General features: G+C 41.6%; 1 protein-coding gene across 1 annotated transcript in view; it reads right to left on the minus strand.

Moving 5' to 3' along the window:
• Nucleotides 1-18,359, minus strand: part of C1GALT1 (core 1 synthase, glycoprotein-N-acetylgalactosamine 3-beta-galactosyltransferase 1) — an 80,624-nt gene that overhangs the window by 16,166 nt on the left and 46,099 nt on the right. Inside the window, exons 5-7 of the mRNA XM_087861052.1 lie at nt 16,615-16,986; nt 12,975-13,113; nt 399-12,450 (exon numbers count right to left, since the gene is read on the minus strand). The gene's annotated coding sequence lies outside the window, so the exon portion shown is untranslated. The remainder of the gene's footprint in view (nt 1-398; nt 12,451-12,974; nt 13,114-16,614; nt 16,987-18,359) is intronic.

Consider the following 18,359-nt stretch of genomic DNA (forward strand, 5'->3'; position numbering starts at 1 on the left):
GAAAGAGAGAGAGCACACACGTGAGCAGGGTGAGGGAGAGAGAGAAGCCCAAGCAGAATCCACACTGAGCACCCCGACGCAGGGCTCAATCCCAGGACCCTGAGACCAAGACCTGAGCCTACACCAAGAGTCAAAGGCTTAACCGACTGAGCCACCTAGGAGCCCCTGTTGTTTCTTGTTTTTTGTTTTCCATGTGTTACCATTTCAGAGAACAAACTAGATAAGAACTTGCTAACACTGGGAGAAAGTTAACTTTTGGTAAATTTCCTATAAGGAATCAGGAACCTTGAACAGCCATTCAGAGTCAGGATTTTTTTTTTATATACATCCCTATATATCCTGCTTTGTGCCAACTACCATGGCACATGAGTTTGGGGGGTTATGCTTGACAACTTAACTGTTTAAAGACTGTCTTGTGGAGATCCCTCTAGTTGAATAGAAACCCTTCTATGAAGTCAGCTGGTTCTGTGAGCCTAAAGACAGTGTCTGCAAATGTCTCTAACTTACTGCTTGCATTGCATATTCCTGTTGGGGAAGAAAGAGCATTAAAGTCACTCTAAGTTCTATTTCATTGGCAACTTAAAATGCAAAGTATTTTGTTAAACTTTTAAAATTTGAAAACAAGAGAGCCTAGGCTAAATAATGTAGTTTCTCCAAAGCTGAATGTGCTTATTTGGAACTCAGTTGTTCCGCTTGAAATACCAAAGCAACTTCCTGAAACTCTTAGGTGGGAACACTACGCTTTGATAACCTGGATTAGGCGAATTGATCAGTCACAGTTGGTAGCATTCCTGTTATCCTTGGCAAGGGTTTAAAACATTCTAGAATAGATTCATTTTGCTAGGCTTACATGAGCCTTTTCCTTCTGTATGTCTCCTGAGAGGCGTGTACCACATACAGGAATCCTTCTTTATCCTTCTCTCTTTGGCGGGCTTCAGGAACCCAAATGGAAATGCTCCCCACTCAGTGTCTGAAGGAAGCGGTCTGATTAACATTCAACTGTACACCCTTCGGCTTATTCTGATTAATCACTCCTGTTGACATGATCTGGTCCATGGCGCTTGGTTTTATCCAGTCCAGAAAGCTGCTTCTCACCCTTGTATCTTCTTATGACCCCCAGGATTTTGGTAGGATGCTGCTTTTGGCTCAATCCATCACCTTCTACTCTCTGTTGTAAGGTGTGGAGCTGCTGGAAAGACTTGCCACCATGGGGAGTACGAGGGGGGGTGGCGACAGCAACTTCCATTGTGTCTCCCCAGCCCTGAAGCTAGGTCAGCTGGAGTGGACTTTTTATTATGTGACAGTCACCGGAAAGATGACAGAACTTGCCTGCGATTTCATCCAGAGCTCTCCTAGAATGGGTCGACAGGGTCCATTGGAGCGGGACAGCTGAGAAGGAAAAACACTGCACTCTGTAGCTACCAGGTCCAGTTCATTCGAAGACCAGCTACTATGGGATTAGGATTTCAGGATGGATTGGTCACCTGTCGTGCAAGACGGGTCTCTTTGTGGTCACCCCTGATCTCGTGTCAGGGTTCGGGAGAAATTCCATAATGCCACACAGCATGGGTTAGGCAAGAGGCATCACTGAGGGAAGAATTACTGAGGTGCATCAACGAGGGAAAAGCAGGAGGCTTCCGTTCCCCTATCGCCCCGCAGGGAGGAGTTGTGGGCAGGGTGCCCTGCTGGGTATGTGACAGAACTGCCCCCTGATGCTGCGGGGTAAGAAAGTATTTTCCTTAACGCTTCTGGGTCCCTGGTTGGATCTGAAAGTTAAACTGACAAAGACAGATTAGTGGGATAAAAGCATACAAATTTATTTAATATAAGTTTTATGCAACACGGGAGCCTTCATAAGGAACCGAAGACCTGAAGAAACAGCTAGACCTGAGTATTTTTATCCCAGGTTTGATGAAGAGTGAGCTGTCGTGAAGAAATATGACAGACTGAGGAGTGAGGTAAGAGTAGTGAGCAAGGGGAAACTTAGCAAGCCCTGTTTGCTAGGATCCTTCTCAAAGTCCCTCGTTCTCCCGGGATAAGGATGCTCCTTGCCTCCAGGTGTAGGGCAGGCACCTCCCACAGGAGGGTTTGTGCTGCTTCAGGGGGAAAAGGAGGGTTGGGAGGTCACAGTGTCCTTGCTGCTTCTGCCATTTTCTCAAACTCCTTCAGTTTAAAATATTCAATATGTCAAGGTGCCATATTTTGGGGTAGCATGTCCTGAGCCCAATCAATATCCTTCCTTTTTATTGGGCCGATGTGAGGAAGCAGCTTGTTGCAGGGTGCTGGGGAAATACACCGTGGGAGGCTACTGCTTGAAGAACTTGCCTGGGAATGCCGGTTGTCCCTCACGGGAGGGAAACCTTGGGCCCATTGGAAGCTGCTTGGAGTGGCTGGGAGGTGGAAGGAGGGGACTGCCCCCTTGAGCAGCCTCTTCTAGTGAGAAGTAGCCTCCCGGCCCAGCTGGCCACTGTCCTGGCAACCAAGAATGAACATGAGCGTCACTTCCAGCTCTTCTGACCATGGCACCCCAGGGCAGGGGTGAGAAAGAAGACAGAAGCGGGGATGAATCCTGGCTTTTGGGCCTGGACAGTTGGACATCTAAAGGAGGAGGAGGAGGGGGGTGGGCAGAAAGAAGACAGGGAGGAAGGGGGAAGTTTGAAGAAAAGACTTAAAGGTATTTATATAGGAAAGCATCCACTATATCCTTGGTGCACAGACAAATGAAAATATGCCGAATACCCAAACTAGTAAGCCTGCCAGGTTTAAATCATCTTCTTGGCTATTTTCTACTATGGTGGGTTAAAAGATGAATATTTACGCATTTATTTAAGATGAAGAAAAGTTCTGCTCTTTTACTCTCATCCCATTCCCCGAATAATAGAAGAGGAAAGCAAAAGTTTCCCATTGCAGTTTTTACTTTGAGCTATTAGGTAGTTTAGCCCATAATGCCCTTGGACTGACCCTTCTGCAAGTCAGAGCAGTGAGGTGGGCTATGGCGCTAGCAACCTGCATCTAGAAACAACAGGTGGACACAGGTATTCATCACGGCATCGTTTTTTACATAATAAAAGGGGGCACCTAAGTGGCTCAGTCAGTTGAGTGTCTGGCTCTTGATCTTGGCTCAGGTCTTGATCTCAGAGTTGTGGGTTTGGGCCCTGCATTGGGTTCCAGGCTGGGCATGGAGCCTACTTAAAAAAAAAATTTAAAGAAGAAAAAATTGAAAACAATGAAAATGATTATCAAAGGAATATTCATTACAATACATCCTGTTACGCAATTCACTAGAATATAATGCAGCTGTAAAAACAATGCTCTTTTAATGTACTACTTAATGACATCCACAATTCATTGTTAGGGGGAGAAAAAGCACCAAACAGTACCTATTCTATGCTATCATTTGTATTAAAAAATGGCGGTGGCAAGGGTATGGGTATATACGGCCTTGTATGAGCATAGAGTATTTCTGGAAAGATACGCAGGAAACTGGTAATGCTGGTTGTCTTTTGGAAGGGGCAGTAGGTGGCTGGGAACAGAGGTGACAGAGAGATATTTCACTGAAATAAGTTTCATGTGAATATATTATACATTCTGAAAAAATATGTGGTAAAAACAGCATGTGAAGCCTTAGGTTTACAATCTCTTTCAGACAGAGTCTTCCTGCATTTGCTTGTGGTCTTTTGCCAACATGTCTGTGATACCATTTTTTCTGGATTCTTTTTTGCAAAGCAGTAGAACACACTTCTGTTCTTTTAAGAGTGTGGGTTTGGAGTCAGACGGACGCCGTTTGAGAGCTGGCTCCTCACCGCCTACCTGGCTGTGGGAATTTCGGCAAGCCGCTACCAGAACCTCGGAGGCCTTGTTTACAAAACGCTCACAGCAGAGGGAGTGATCCAAAAGGGAGCAAGGAGTAAGCGCCCTTCTGCGCCACGCTGAAGTCAACACACCGTCTCTGCCTCCTGCTGCCTTAGAAGCCAGTCACTAAGCCAGCCCCAGGTCAAGAGGTGGGAACGTAGGTTCCACATCTTCAAGGGAGGAATAGCAAAGAGGCTGTGGGCATATTTTAAAGCGACCACAGAAGAGTAACTATATAATGTATCTTTTACACTCAGGCACTTTAAAGAATGAAAGGTAGTGTTATTAATATCAAGGCCGGATAATAAAGGTAAACTGGGGCTCTCCTGGGCAAACTAGGATGGGTGGTCACTTGGCTACTGGTGTCCCCATAACCTCTCATGGAAATAAATCTCAGACCGAGACACGTGCACAAATATCTATTACAGACTGCCTCTCGAACACTCATCCTTCTTGCTCTGGAAGTTCAGTGCAATTCAGGCTCCCTGATCATCGAGGAACTCCAATGAGCACTTTGCCTGAGAGGCTGGTTCCCAGGAAAATGAGAACATGTCCTGACTGAAGATACCTAACTTTCTAACTGGATCAGACAAGAGAATCCTCCATTAAAAGAAGGAACGTGGGACAGAATTCTAAATCTAGGAGTTTCTCCCCAGGGTGTTAGTTGCCGGCTCCTCGTGCAGCACGTCATGCATTTCGCCCTTACACTCCCCCTTTCAGTCCCCTTAGGTGCAGATTCAGACGGCACTGTCTGACCTTCTTGCAGAAATGTCATCCAGAGCACAGTGTCTTTCAAGTGCTACCCACTTTTCAAGCAGGTAGTTATGATTAGAATACTTCAGGTGTTAACAAATATCTCCTTGGGTATAGATTAAAACTGATTTAAACAGACCCCTACACATCACACTATCTCTTCTGAAGTACTTCGGGTAAATTTCACATGGTGTAAAAACTCAAGAACTGGCTCCCTACGCAGCCTTCGGTTTTTAACAATTCCATTAAAAACTATCATTTCAAGGGGAAATGGAAGTTACAGTCTAGAGAGATTTAGACTAGTAGTTAACAAATGTTTTTCCTACAGAAATTTCAATGATGAATTATTTTCTGTAAAATTGAAACAGAGCAAATCTGGTACTGGATTACCTCTAGTTTCTCTTCAGAGTTACCGCCTCTCCTTTTACTATCACAGCAGCAATATTAGCACCTTTGTCATTAATTTCTATTATGAATAAAACCCCAAACCACCTACTGAAACAGAGCAAATAGAGCAGCTTGTTTTCCAGCCCCCTTCCAACTCTTGGTGTCCTTCATGATATCATCATAGTAGCAGCCGTGCCCTCCGTCGCTGATGGTATCATAGCCACCTCACATTGCCAAAATCTGGTGCTGAGGGAGAAACACCTTTCAAACGCTTTGTCTGATATTCGAGGTGTGCCATGATTTGGCCCAGCACTATTCTATAAAAAAAAATATGTGCAACTTAAAAATTTCTACTGGTCACATCTAAAAAGTAAAAAGAAATACATGGAATTAATCTTAATATTATTTTATTTAATCCAATATATCCTGAAGGGGTTCAGAGCATGCCAACCGAAAATATGCCATTCTGACATAAGGATTATTGTTGCCGCAGGCAGTTGGAAAAAAGCAAACAGAAGAACTCTCTGCCCTTCCCCTTTCTCTTAGAAAAGGAAGGATGATTCTTAATCACCGGAGACAAGTCTAGACTCTTTACAGCCCAGAAGTGGGACCAAAGGAATCGATACAAACAAATGTTCCTAAAAAATATCCTTATCTTCCATTAATTTTTTCATATATTTGCCTTCCCACAATTTACCAACTCTGGAAACTCAAAGCCCTTTTCCTTTGTCTTGTCACTTCTCCGCAAACTAGTCATTCTTCGTTAAGACGCTATATAAGCTTAAATTCTAACCACTCTTTTGAGTATTCATCACTGATGAATACTCAGTGTGTATGTGCAATGCACGAATTAATAAAATTCTGCTTGTCTTTGTCTTGTTAATCTGTCTAATTTTCAGGGCCCCAGCTAATGGACCTAAGGTGAGTAGAGGAAAAATAAAAATAAAAATATTTTTTTTCTCTGTTATAATCCAATGCCTTGTATTTTCATAGGCAGTATTTTCTTTTCTTGAAAATTCCTTCCCCTGTCTCAGTCTTTGGAAACTTGCCTGTCTTCCAGGTCATCTCAAAGGCAAAACAAAGCTTTTCCACCTGGACCAGATGTCCTCACTCATTTATTCTACGATGGATTATCATAATAGATGCATACATATTGTTCCTCTTTATTGTCTTCTTGAGAGGAAGTATTGAGACTTGTTTTTGTCTCTCAGGTTTATCAGATTGCATTGTACATAGTAGGTGGTCATTAAGTATTTGTTGTGTTAAAGTAGATTGCGCTGGATTCGCTGCAAAGGAAAGGAACCTCTCTATTGAAAATCAAGCTACTGATAGCTTGTGAAACATCTGCCATGGCAATATGTTTTCTACCTACAGGAAAACCAGAAGCTTGCCAAGTCGTCTCTCTATATCCAAAGCAACTGTTAACTGGATGAAAATTGCTCACATTGTGTGGTAATTCAAAAAAAGTCCTCATCATTAAATTGATGATTATATTTTATTTTGCTCTTATCACTTTGAGGCTGGGCAGGGTTCCCCACCCCCTTTGGTATAGTGTCGATTAACTTAACGAGAATATTCTCCGTCATTTCTTAGAAAACTGCCAGTTAGTCTGTATCAGGCAGGGAGGATGTTGAAACGGATGGAAAGAAATAATAACTACTTTGACTACGTATTTATAAAGTGCTCACATCTCCCTGGTCCCATTCTATCTCAAAAGAGAATTCATCTGTGCTTGGGAAAATAGTAAAGTTAGCACTAGAGCATGACATTTCCTCTTTCTGAATTCTGTCTTCCTTCACTCGGCTTCTTTCTGTCTGCTGTGAGGCTGCAGAAACACCAACCTGCTTTCCTCTTAAAGGTCCCAGAGCTGAGGGACCTTCCTTCCCTGCAAAATAGGAAAAATTACCTCATACCAAAGGTGATTTATTACTAGTATCTAAAGTGTTACTTCTCTTAGGTATTTGCACTGTAATTATTTGACAATAGAAATGAAGCCCTTGTGGGTCTCTGGCGTAACTTGAGTCACAGTCTTCAGGCTTTCTTATATGTATAAATACCAGTTTCTCATTCACTGGTAGCACTGGACTTGGCAGAATGCAGGACCTCCCCAGTAAGAGGCAATTACTCCATGTTAAGATTGGAATCTGACGTGACAACCCCTGGGTTAACCATTCACCACTGACTGAGATATTGAGCAAGTTAGTAAACTTCTCTGAGCTTTGTTTCTTGTGGATGATACTATTGAGCCCATAAAATCACTGTGAGGTTTAGAGGAGATAAAGATACACTCTATGTATAGTACATAAAGTGCCTGATGCATAGGAAATGCTCAATAAACATGAGATATTATTATCTTCCTTTGAGAAAAAGACACCCATTTAACCTACATTTTAATGCCTCCTGTACTGCAGACCCTATGTTGGCTTTTTACATATGACCTTTCAGGTTAGGACACACATACAAAATGGTAATTGTCGCAGTACACTGGGGTGAGCAGGTAAGGTTGCCCAAAGCCAAAGGAGAGCAGCCCAGGGACTCCAACCAACATCTTGGCATCTTTGTAATGCATTTGTGAAGGGTAGCAGAATGCGCTACCCCAAAACATGCCTTTTTGGCATACGGATTATTTTGACCTGATAGTTTTGAGAAACAGCAGACACAGGAGAAGCTCTAAGATCAGAACAGAAGTCACCCTTCTAGGGTAAGGGAAATTTACATTAGAAAGGGGTCTGTATCAGGAAAAGGGCTATTGCCAGAGATGACTTTTTTTACCAGAGACTTATCTGCATCACAGGGCAACCTTTGTTTGCACAGTATTTCCTCTTCTCACCTTCCTTTGAATTGCCTCCCTGCCCGTGAAGCCCCAGACCACTATCTTTTTCTCCAGCCTCAAAGCCTTTTGAGTCATATCTTTGTGGGATTTTAATTAATTAATTAAATTTTAAATTATTTAAAATTGATATAATTAACTGCATAATTCATTTTAATTACAATTACGCACTTAATTAAAATTGGTTTTTTCCTTCTGTTAATCTGTCTTTTGTTATGGGGGTCTCAACCAAGAACCTTGAGGAGTAAAGGGAAAATAATCTAACCCCACATTTTATTATTTCTACATTTGGGATACCATGGTGTCTCAGAACACCACTTGGAAGTTTTGCCGTAAAGTGTTATTGTTCCCCATTATACATGGGAGGGAAACTGAGGCTTGGGAAAGTTAAGGCTACATAGCTCATGAGTACCTAATAGATAGTGGGGCTGTTGCTAAAAAACAGTGGTGCTGAGAGTTGATCTTCAATAATCTTGGAAATACTTAGTCAAATCAGCATATATTTATTACAATGTTTGCATCAGTTATTTTTTCATTAGACATTCTGTTTTGAGACAATGGTAGGTTCATATGCAAATACAGGACAACATCAGAGTAAAGAGGATGAGCTCAGTGTTCAAACACTCATTTCAAGGTACGTGGGAGATGTCTGGGCACAATGACTAGGAGGATATGTGGGGCAAGAGCTCTACAGAGAGGTCTAAGCTGCAGATAAGGATTCATCAGTCTTCCTGCCATGTGTAAGAGGAGACAGGACCCCAGGGACAGAAGGGTTCCCACAGAGACCAGGGACACAGAGAGAAGACAGAGAGCAAGACAAGTCACTTCTCTTTTCTTAACTGCAAATTGCATGTAATGAGAACCCTCAAGCCCACCTCATATTTCCAGGAAGGGAAGTATGTACCACAAGGGTTAAAACATTACAGAATTTTATAAATTCAAAGTATTGCTACTATGATAAAGACAACCTTAAAACAGAACTATAGTGAAATACTAGCAAGTTTTCGGTGCTTTTTATTTGTCCTTTAGCCCTAAGCACTTTTTTAACCTTCTCCAAACATGTAAGTCATGCTCTCATTTTTGAAGAAGTCAGAAAGGCAGACATGCAATTACAGCGATATTCTGAGCAGTTGTTCAGGCATAAACAGCAGCTTCCATAGCACAGAATCTTGTAATTAGGGCACGTCCTCCACCACAGCTCCAGAAAAGGTGGGAGGGGACCACATAAAGCACCAAAGATCATCACTGAAAAAATGAAAAAAGCAACATCCAAATGTATCTCTTTTTCCTCTAGCACATTCATCTTAGAATTCTACACTTGCATATTGCTCTGACTACCTTCTGCCAACACAAAGGTGACAGGAGTGCAGGGTACCCACATGTGAGAGAGCCCTCCTGCAAATCAAAACCTATCTAGTTATATCTGGTAATCCCTGCCCCCCTCCATTTCTACCGCCATCGCCGGCCTCACCACGGGGGTGACTGGGTTCCTTTGCTTTCTTTGAAAAGATCCTTTTAGAAAAAAAAATTAATAGGATTCATGAATATTACAGTGAAAGCCCAGAGAAAGGACACCAAACTGGTTAATAAAGAAAATGTGCAAAAGCACCTAACTACACAAAAAATTCCATGCTAAACCATTATATACTCTATGTGACTGGGAAATGAAATCACCGATTTCCAAATGTTCAAGAGAATTCTATCAAAGTTACACATGTGTTTATTGGGCTGATTCCCTCTTGTCATACCGAGGGAAATAGGAATTATTTATTCAAATTCTTCCTGTCATATTGATTAACGAGTGCTTTCTTTAATCTGGCCAGTACCAATCTGCTGAGGACTGTGAACTAGTCACCATGTTAGGCTCAGGGTGAGGTCTATAGCTCACAAAATTTAGTCTGGTGGACATTAGTGATATAATAGAATCCTGATTGTGATGTTATCAAAATGTCTCTTACATTTTTAAAGAATTCCATATTGACCAAGGGACCTCAGGAAACCAGAGGAGTTTATACTGTGGATTCTCCATATTTGCTAATATTTGTTTTGGATAAAGCTATCTATAGCAAATTATCTTACATATCACTATTTTCCAAGAGGTTGTGAGCTAACAGCTAAGGGTCCCCAGTAAAGAGTTGAATGAAGGAGACCTGTCCAGATACAGTAAAGAATCCGACACCACCAGATGATGTGCCAACTACTGCAGGAAGTCCCTCTGCATAGGGACTAAATATAGTTGTGCAGCATGCCTAGGCATTAAATCCGTAGGGCTGGTTCATGGCTTAATAATGGATGAAATTCAGGAAGATATGAAGTGTATATAAAGAGTATAAAGTGATAAAAGTGTCCTCCCATGTCTCTGCTTTTCATCTAGGCTTTTTCTGCATTGGGAAGAATCACCTCCACTTACTAGCAAACTTAGCAGTGCTGAGAAAAGCTCCTGGCACGGAGAAGCAGGGTGATGCCGCACCGTGCGTCCGGTGGGGTGGGGGGAATCATGTGGAGGGCTGGTGTTGGGACTCAATATGGACAGAAACGGTCCTTTGCAAGTTGGGGGCAGGGGGGATAGTGTTGGGGGCAGGGAAAGGTAGTGAATGGAAGAAACACAAGAGTGATTCTCTGCTTTTACTGGAATGTGTGGCTTCATCTTGCTTGCTTCTAAATCCAGAATGGGTTTCGTAGGTTGGCTGTCTCTTCATCTCAGTCTCTCAAGACTGAGAAGGAATACCAGCCAGTTTCATTCATAATGCATTCAAGAAATATTTATTGCACATCTGCTATGTGCCAGGGTATTCCAGGAGCAGTGAACGAGTCAAGGAGTTCATATTCTGGGTTGGGTGGGGGTGGGGGATAAACATTCTAAAGAATAAAAAGCCAACCTCCAGGTAGCTCTGATCCTTCTGGTAACCCTGACCCAAGTAATCACCATATGACATGTTTGCATGTCCTTGGCTTCCCACCCCAATGCTCTGCCAACATGGAACCATTGGTATAACAAGCCACTCGTTCTTGACTCCTGTGCACTCAGTGTCAGCCAAGATTACCCATCCTCACAGTCTCACTCTCGGCCCCATTCAGTCCTATGCATTGACTGCAACAGAAGTTTTTAGGATTTAACCAAGAACCAAGGCCTGAGGTTCCACTCCCCACTTTCCACTTTGTTGGAATTACTGGCACAACCATGCCACCTGCTCAGCCCTTGTTTTGCTACAAGCCCTCGCTTTTTGTATATGTACCTCTCCGTGTTTACTCGTGTATACACTTCTCTGCCAGCTGTCACAAGTGACCAACAGACGACTCCCGGCACACTAACTGCTCTGGTGCCCGCCACAGGTGCCTGTGCTGAGAGACCACAGGATCCTTCCTCCTTCCCATGCACAGCAGCAGGTGCTACCCTTAGACCCCAGTAGGGGTGATGCCCCCAGACATCACTCAGCTCTATTGGAACTATTCTTGTGGACACTGCCCTTTTTTAAAACCAGAATAACCAGCTCTCTGAGACTGGGGCCTAGACATCCCAAGGAGGTTGGAAGAGTGGAAGTGAAAGCCCCCAGCCCCTGCCCTTGCCATGGATCCATGGGATAAATTTGAGGGCATACCTGGAGTTCGGGCATTTACCAAGCACTTCCCTGTCGTACCTCTAATTTGTGATTACCATCTGACGATGTTGTTTAGGCATCGTATGTCATTATAAGAATCATCACTGTTTGCATACAAGATACTTTTACCCAGGTAAAAGCAAGTGCTTGGTGTTGGTTGATGACCAGCTCTGTGCAGTGCTAACAAATGATAACATCTGAGAAGAAAGGGTTCCCACCAGAAGCAGGTTTGCCACTTGTCTCAGGTCTCACCACCTCCCACTCTCTTTCTTCTCTTCTCCACTCAATAACTTGGTCATTTGCTGGTCTGCAAGAGAGTTTGGGGTGGAAACCGTGTCCTAAAGGCTCATAAATTAAATGAGAGGCATGGCCTCCAAGAATCAGACCTTCCAGGCACTTTGATGTCATGGGGAGATCATGAAAAGGAGTCAGATAAAGCAATATGACAAACGAATGCAAAGTAAAATCATATTAGCCCACCTATAAATTCTAGAGTCACCTGGAATGAATAGAGATGCAATAGAGAGATGACAGTAAAAGGAGGCTGGCTGGAAACGAGACTCCTCCCAAGGTAATGAGTATGGTGCCTGCTGGCAGTCTGCGCCACAGTGGCCGCCAGACAGGAGGAAAACTGGCCAGGGATGATAGGGGGAAAAGCCGATGTCTGTGACAAGCTGTCAGACAGTCATTAGCATTCCCTTGACCAAAGAGGAGTTTAGATTTGAAAGTCTCGCCTGATCAAACACACTTTCTGTGTAATGAAGTATTGAGCCAACCCTTGGAATAAAAACCTGAAAGTCTCCTTGGAACTACACTGCCATTTGGAACACATTCATCGTCTACTTATGGGATCATACGGCCATTGGGTCCATTTCTTTATTAAATTTCAATTATTAAAATGGAAGAAAATTACTTACTTTATTTAAGGTGGAACCGACATCTGATCCAGGTTGTTTCTTCCAAACAAGGTAACAAGGGTGTTGGTAGTTCCGATGTAATAAATAGTACTTAAGTTGACCTAATACATTTCTGAAGAACAAACTAATATAAGTCTGAAACAGGCAGTTTAAATAGAATTGATTTTTTCCCTTCTGATAAATTTCTTTTATCTACTTTTACACTATATATGTTTAAGTATATAGTATATTCAGTATATAGTATTTACATGTATATAGTATAGTATATAGTGTGTGTGTATGTATATATGTATATATATATATATATATATATATATATATATATATGCACTTTAAATGCATTTGCTTTTTATTCAAAGAACAGAAACACCACTTTTTCAATTTGTTGTCCAAATTTTAGAAGGTGTAATCTTTTTACCACATATTAGTGTTAACAAATACATATTCAAATTTCCTAAAGAAAGTCACTTAGAAGTGTGTCCTATGTTCATACTTGTTGCATTACCAAAAATAAACACCAAATTTACCTAAGGTACGTTGAATCTATGCAACAGCATGATTCAAAGATCAGAACAACTGGGCTGCCATCCCATTCTTAGATTCTCAGGAGTCTATAATTAATTTTCTATAACTCACCTTGGGTATATATCATTAGGATTTGTCTGGACAACAGAGAGTTTAAGGAACCCTCAGGCTGAATCACATTTTTGAAGATGTTTGTTTCTTATCCAGTTAACAGCTTCGTGTCTGAGAGGTTACCTCCAAACTCCAAGAGCTGCAAGGAGAATAGAACCTGTGTTTGGAGACTGTGATTGCTGGGATGTCTACAGCCCTAAGCCTGAAGTCCTAGAGGGGGCACCTGGGTGGCTCAGTCAGTTAAGCACGCGACTCTTGATTTTGGCTCAGGTCATGATCTCAGGGTCGGGAGATGGAGCCCCAGGTCAGGGCCCAGGCTCAGTGGGGAGTCCTCTTGGGATTCTCTCCCTCTCTCTCTCCCTCTGCTCCTTCCCCCACTCCCACACTCTCTCTCTCTTCCCTCCTCCCCCTCTAAAATAAATAAATAAATCTTAAAAAAAAAAAAAAAAGGCCTAGCGGATTATCATGCAATAGATCTTCTCCATGCAGACTTAGGTTCCTCAAAAATGCTCAATTAAGTACTATTTAAGGGAAAGAACTTAAAACCTTGTACTGAAAAAGTAGGAAACCTTGGCAGGCTCTGGTTGTATGCAAACTTTCTGGCAGCAAAACCAACTTTGAATCCAGATAATCTTCCCAATTTCACAGCTCTAGCCGGTGTATGTTTTAAGAACATACTATACATGTAAGGATTTTCTAAACTCCCTGCATCTTCTCATTGTAGAGACCTTGAAAATGGATCTGGTGCTCCAGTGGCTCATGAGATGATACAATAACTGGACAAGAAGAGAGATAGTAAAGGAGAGAGATAGGCTGGGCTGTCAGGTCCAGGTTCCACCATTTTCACTTGACCCCGTTGCCACTGACGAAGGGAAAGGAGCTGCCCTGGGCAGATGGATGTACAAGGAATGCCAACTGGAAACATGCTGGCGGGAAGGGGAAAAGATACTGAGCTAATGCATTAGACATGGAAAGCTCAACAACACCTCAGACACGTTGGGCTTTCAAGATCTAATAGCTCATGATAAGAATGACTACTTGAAATGATTTTATATTCAACATGTACTCTTACAATTTAGACTGTCATTACATTTGTTTTATATCAATAAGAGTGATTACGTAATGCCCAGCTTTTTGACTCGCTCCTTAACACACGTTACATTGTATCAAATCATTTAAGACATGGATTAAAATGAAAGGCACGTGGACGCCCTCATTAGGTTTCAGTTGCATTTAGATCAGGGCATTGGGCTTTGCAATGAGTTGCTGCAGTTGGAACATAAGCTCCAGATCTTTGGAAGCCTGTACTGACGGTTTGGATATCGAACCCTGGTCCTTAACCTGATGCAACTGGCATCCTTTTTCTCTCAGATTATGTTCTTGCACCATGTATTACAAACCTCTGAAAGAGGATGATACATTTTAGGTAATTACAGTGTTTGTTATAATCCTAAATTAATAAGAACACATTAAAATTTGGGCCCTATAAAAACAATATATTCTATAGCTTTTGTTCAAAGATATTTAAGAAATAAAGAACTTTTATTTAAAAATAACTATATTGGTGTCATTATCAGTTACTAGACTTCTATGAAAGGAAGGTATATACAAAATGCCCCCAAAGGCTGAAGGAGTTGTAAGATCGAAAAAAAGGTCAACAAGTCCAGCTTGACTTGAAATGGTTTATTAAGGTGATTTACATACAGAAGCATGTCTTAGGCTGCCACAATACAAGCAGATCTCCACAACTCCACTCCGGTATAGCCCTACAGGCTGGAGAGTACATGCTAGGAGACCATCCAGGAGGGGAATGTTTGAGAACAGGTGTGTGTTATAGTTCTAACTCCAGGGCATATCAGAGATGTTATGCCCCAAGGATGTGTTCAAGAAGGCTTCAGGTCACAGAGTGATCATTATGGTGGATTTGTCCAAGATGGTGTGATTCACACAATACCTTTTTGATGTATAAAAGTAGAGAAATCTGTCACATAATCTCTACTGCTGTTCTTGTCATTTGTAGGATATTCCAGAAATTTCAAAGGCTTTTTTTGCTAAAATATATTGTGTCATAATGCAATAAGATTATCCTTTTTATAGACAACTATCATTGATGGAATCAAGGGTTGTTTTTCTAAAATGGCCCCAGATATCCTTGGGTTTTTTGTTTTGTTTTGTTTTTCTTTTTTCTACACAAAATCTCCAATGGAAAAATATCCATGGAAAAAGTCACTCAATTGTTGCATATATGTTGTCACATTAGCTGTGATGGTCAATTCTTCATTTTCCAAAACTGTCCAAGAAAAGGAAAGTCATTTCAACACCCTTTATCCCAACTAGAAATGTCCTGTAAAAGCAAATAATTTCTCTCTGTCTATGCCATGTTCTCATTAGATCACTATTTAAAGGAATTATTTGTGTTTATTTTCATGTTTGAGTACAGTTGCTACATGTGCTAGGTGAAGGATAGAATTTCTGTTCTTTAAATTGTCAACTAAAGTATTACTTTGGTGTACATAAACACATATTTCTCATGGCCTTCAAAAGGAAATTTAACAGGGTTGCAGATTTAACTTACACTACAACTGAGATTTGTTCCTTTATTTTTATTTATTTTTTAAATTTTTGTTTATTTTTTTAAAGATTTTATTTATTTATTTATTTATTTATTTATTTATTTATTTATTTATTTATTTATTTGACAGAGAGAGAGAGAGCAAGCACAAGCAGGAGGAGCAGCAGGGGGAGAAGGAGACTCCCCACTGAGGAGGGAGCCAGACGTGAGGCTTGATCCCAGGATCCTGGGATCATGATGTGAGCTGAAGACAGACGATTAACTGACTGAGCCACCCAGGCTCCCATGTTCCTTTATTTTTATCCATAAATATTATGGACTTCCCCGGACTTCTGGTAGTGGTGATGGTTGGGGGGAGGGGGAAATCATTAACTTTTAGCCCTTATCTGTTTGAAATCTTAGCTCAAATGAATAAAGGAACCAATTCCTTTAAATAATGCTCAGCTTTGGGGAAAAAGACAAAAAAAAACACAAAAAACCAAAGAGCCTCTGTGATCTTTTATATTGCCTGTCCCCCAACTCCTCTCCAAAATGGCTTCTATGGGTATGGGTATGGCTTTCATGACTCCTGGGACTACTAGTCTTTGAGGTGATGGACCAACTTCCCCTGGTTGGTTCTTGCCCAGTTGATACTTGTGTCTCAATTGTGTGGCGACTGAACAGCATAGAGTGCCCCCAACATCCCTATGGGTGCTGTTTTGGCATTATCTGCATGCTCCTCTCTGGTTCCCACACAAATTTTCACTTTTTCATATTCTTCTGGACCTCTTCTTCAGTGCCAATGGTTAGGAACCATTATAGCAGTCCTGAAGGTCTTCATGTGGTTAGAGCTCATCTGAAGGATCTGTGGCCACTCTGTCATCTGGTCTCCCTTTACTGACTCAGTCCCACTTTGGTTTCTCAGGGGCTACCAACACTTCTGAGTCCCTGGCCTGGAGATTTGCTCTGTAACCCTCTCTACAGAGCACCCAATCCCATATCAGCAACTTCCAGTTTCAGCAACTGCAGGATCCTACATACACCACATGGGAACCAAGCCACTTGGGGAAACCACAACCTCCTACCGACCTTCTGCACAGCTAAATCACGTGGGTTCTCCACAGGTTGGTGCAGAGCAGTCCATGAGGCAATCCCTCTTAGAGTTTCAAGTGAAGAGCTGGGGCAAGAGTCCCTCTGCCCTCTCTCCTTTCGAGTTTTCCTCACTCATCAAGCTGGGGTAGGGGGGTATAAGCCATTCCTGCACTTTGCTGTCTCAGTTTTCCTTCTCCATCCTACTTCCCTCTTTCCACCATCCCCTGGGAAGAAAGACAGGTGGGTTGCCTTCCATTTTGTGATGTATCTTCTTTTGCATAGCCGCAGGTCTTGGAACTTTTCTGTCAGGTAGCAAAAGTTTCTTCTATAGCCCACAGAACTCTATAAACTGGATTGTCCAGGCTGAGACTGTGAAATGTTAAAGAGGAGAGGTAAGAGTATTTGGAAAATCCTCTCTCAAGGCAATAGCCTGACTTGGAAGTCCTTTTTATTTTTTTTCTGCATAATCTTATTTCTTACACCAGAATCTGAATAATATAAAATAATGTCTTTTGCATTCTTTCTTACTATAAATCCCAATCTCCATCCCTGCACCCCTATGCCCCACCCCCTTCAATTAGATAGGTATTCAGGCCAACTGGGTGAAGACCACCCTCTCAGAGGGACAAAGAAAGAAACACATTACTAATTTTCATAATTTTACCCTGTTACAAAATAAACATGCTGCCATTGGAAGTCACCTCCTACATAGAGACAGATGATGTGCCAGCTACCAATTCCTTAACAAAAATCATGGAAGAAGCAAAGATTTGGTTTTTATCTCCTGGTGGAGATTTTGTTACTATACAAGGACTGAGCATTTTTTGTTTTTGTAAACAAATTTCTTGCAGCAACTGTATGATAGTGTATTATACAGATAGCTACTCCTGTATAGGCAGAAAAGCTTGACAGTTTACCAATCATAGCAGGGGGTACTATCAGTGCAAACTGATCCACACAAATGAAGAGTTAGCTTATAGAAATCCTGGATGACATTGAACACATTGATTCCTTTTATAGTAACTGAAGCAGTACACAAAAGAATTCATTTATACTCTCTCCCTTAAATACTGCAGAAATACCAACAGTTGACTACAGCCATTATTATCACATAGCTTGTCAACTAATCCCTACTTTAAGAGGGAGGACAGATTTTGCATTTTCTATAACTTACTTCCAGATATTCACATAAATTTTAAAACAAATCTTATCATTGGACAAGGAAACATGCTGAAGCCTCTTTGGTGCATCTCCTTTCAATACATCTTTTTAACAACATTTCTAATGCACAGAAATCTACCCATTACAGGAACTTCTTTTCCTTGGCATACGAATGTGATACTTAATAGGATGCTTGTATGTTTGTGTCCAGAGCTCCTCAAGTCATACAGACTCACATGTCCTCAAGGTTGTGCTATGATCAAATCACTCCCTTGTACATGCATGATAACAAGGTGTATCTTCTCACAATAAAAAAAAAATCTTCAATTTCAATGTTTGAAATAGCAAGGTACATAGTACACATGGTGGTTGGTGAGCTCCATCCCTCTCTAGTCTACAAGTAAAGTTGAATGAGATTTCTGGTTCTTTTTGTGTCTATACAACATGGCACAAAAAACTGACAAAGATATCGAATTTGGCTATGGAATAAACCACAACCAAAATATTAAGAATTAATGGCCAACCACTCAGGCAAACTTATCTATGCTGCTGACATGCCATTATCTACACATGTATCAAGA

This window comes from Ursus americanus, chromosome 3 (genome assembly GCF_024610735.1).
Source record: "Ursus americanus isolate L20-20 chromosome 3, mUrsAme1.1.p, whole genome shotgun sequence".
In the NCBI taxonomy this organism is placed as follows: Eukaryota; Metazoa; Chordata; class Mammalia; order Carnivora; family Ursidae; genus Ursus; species Ursus americanus.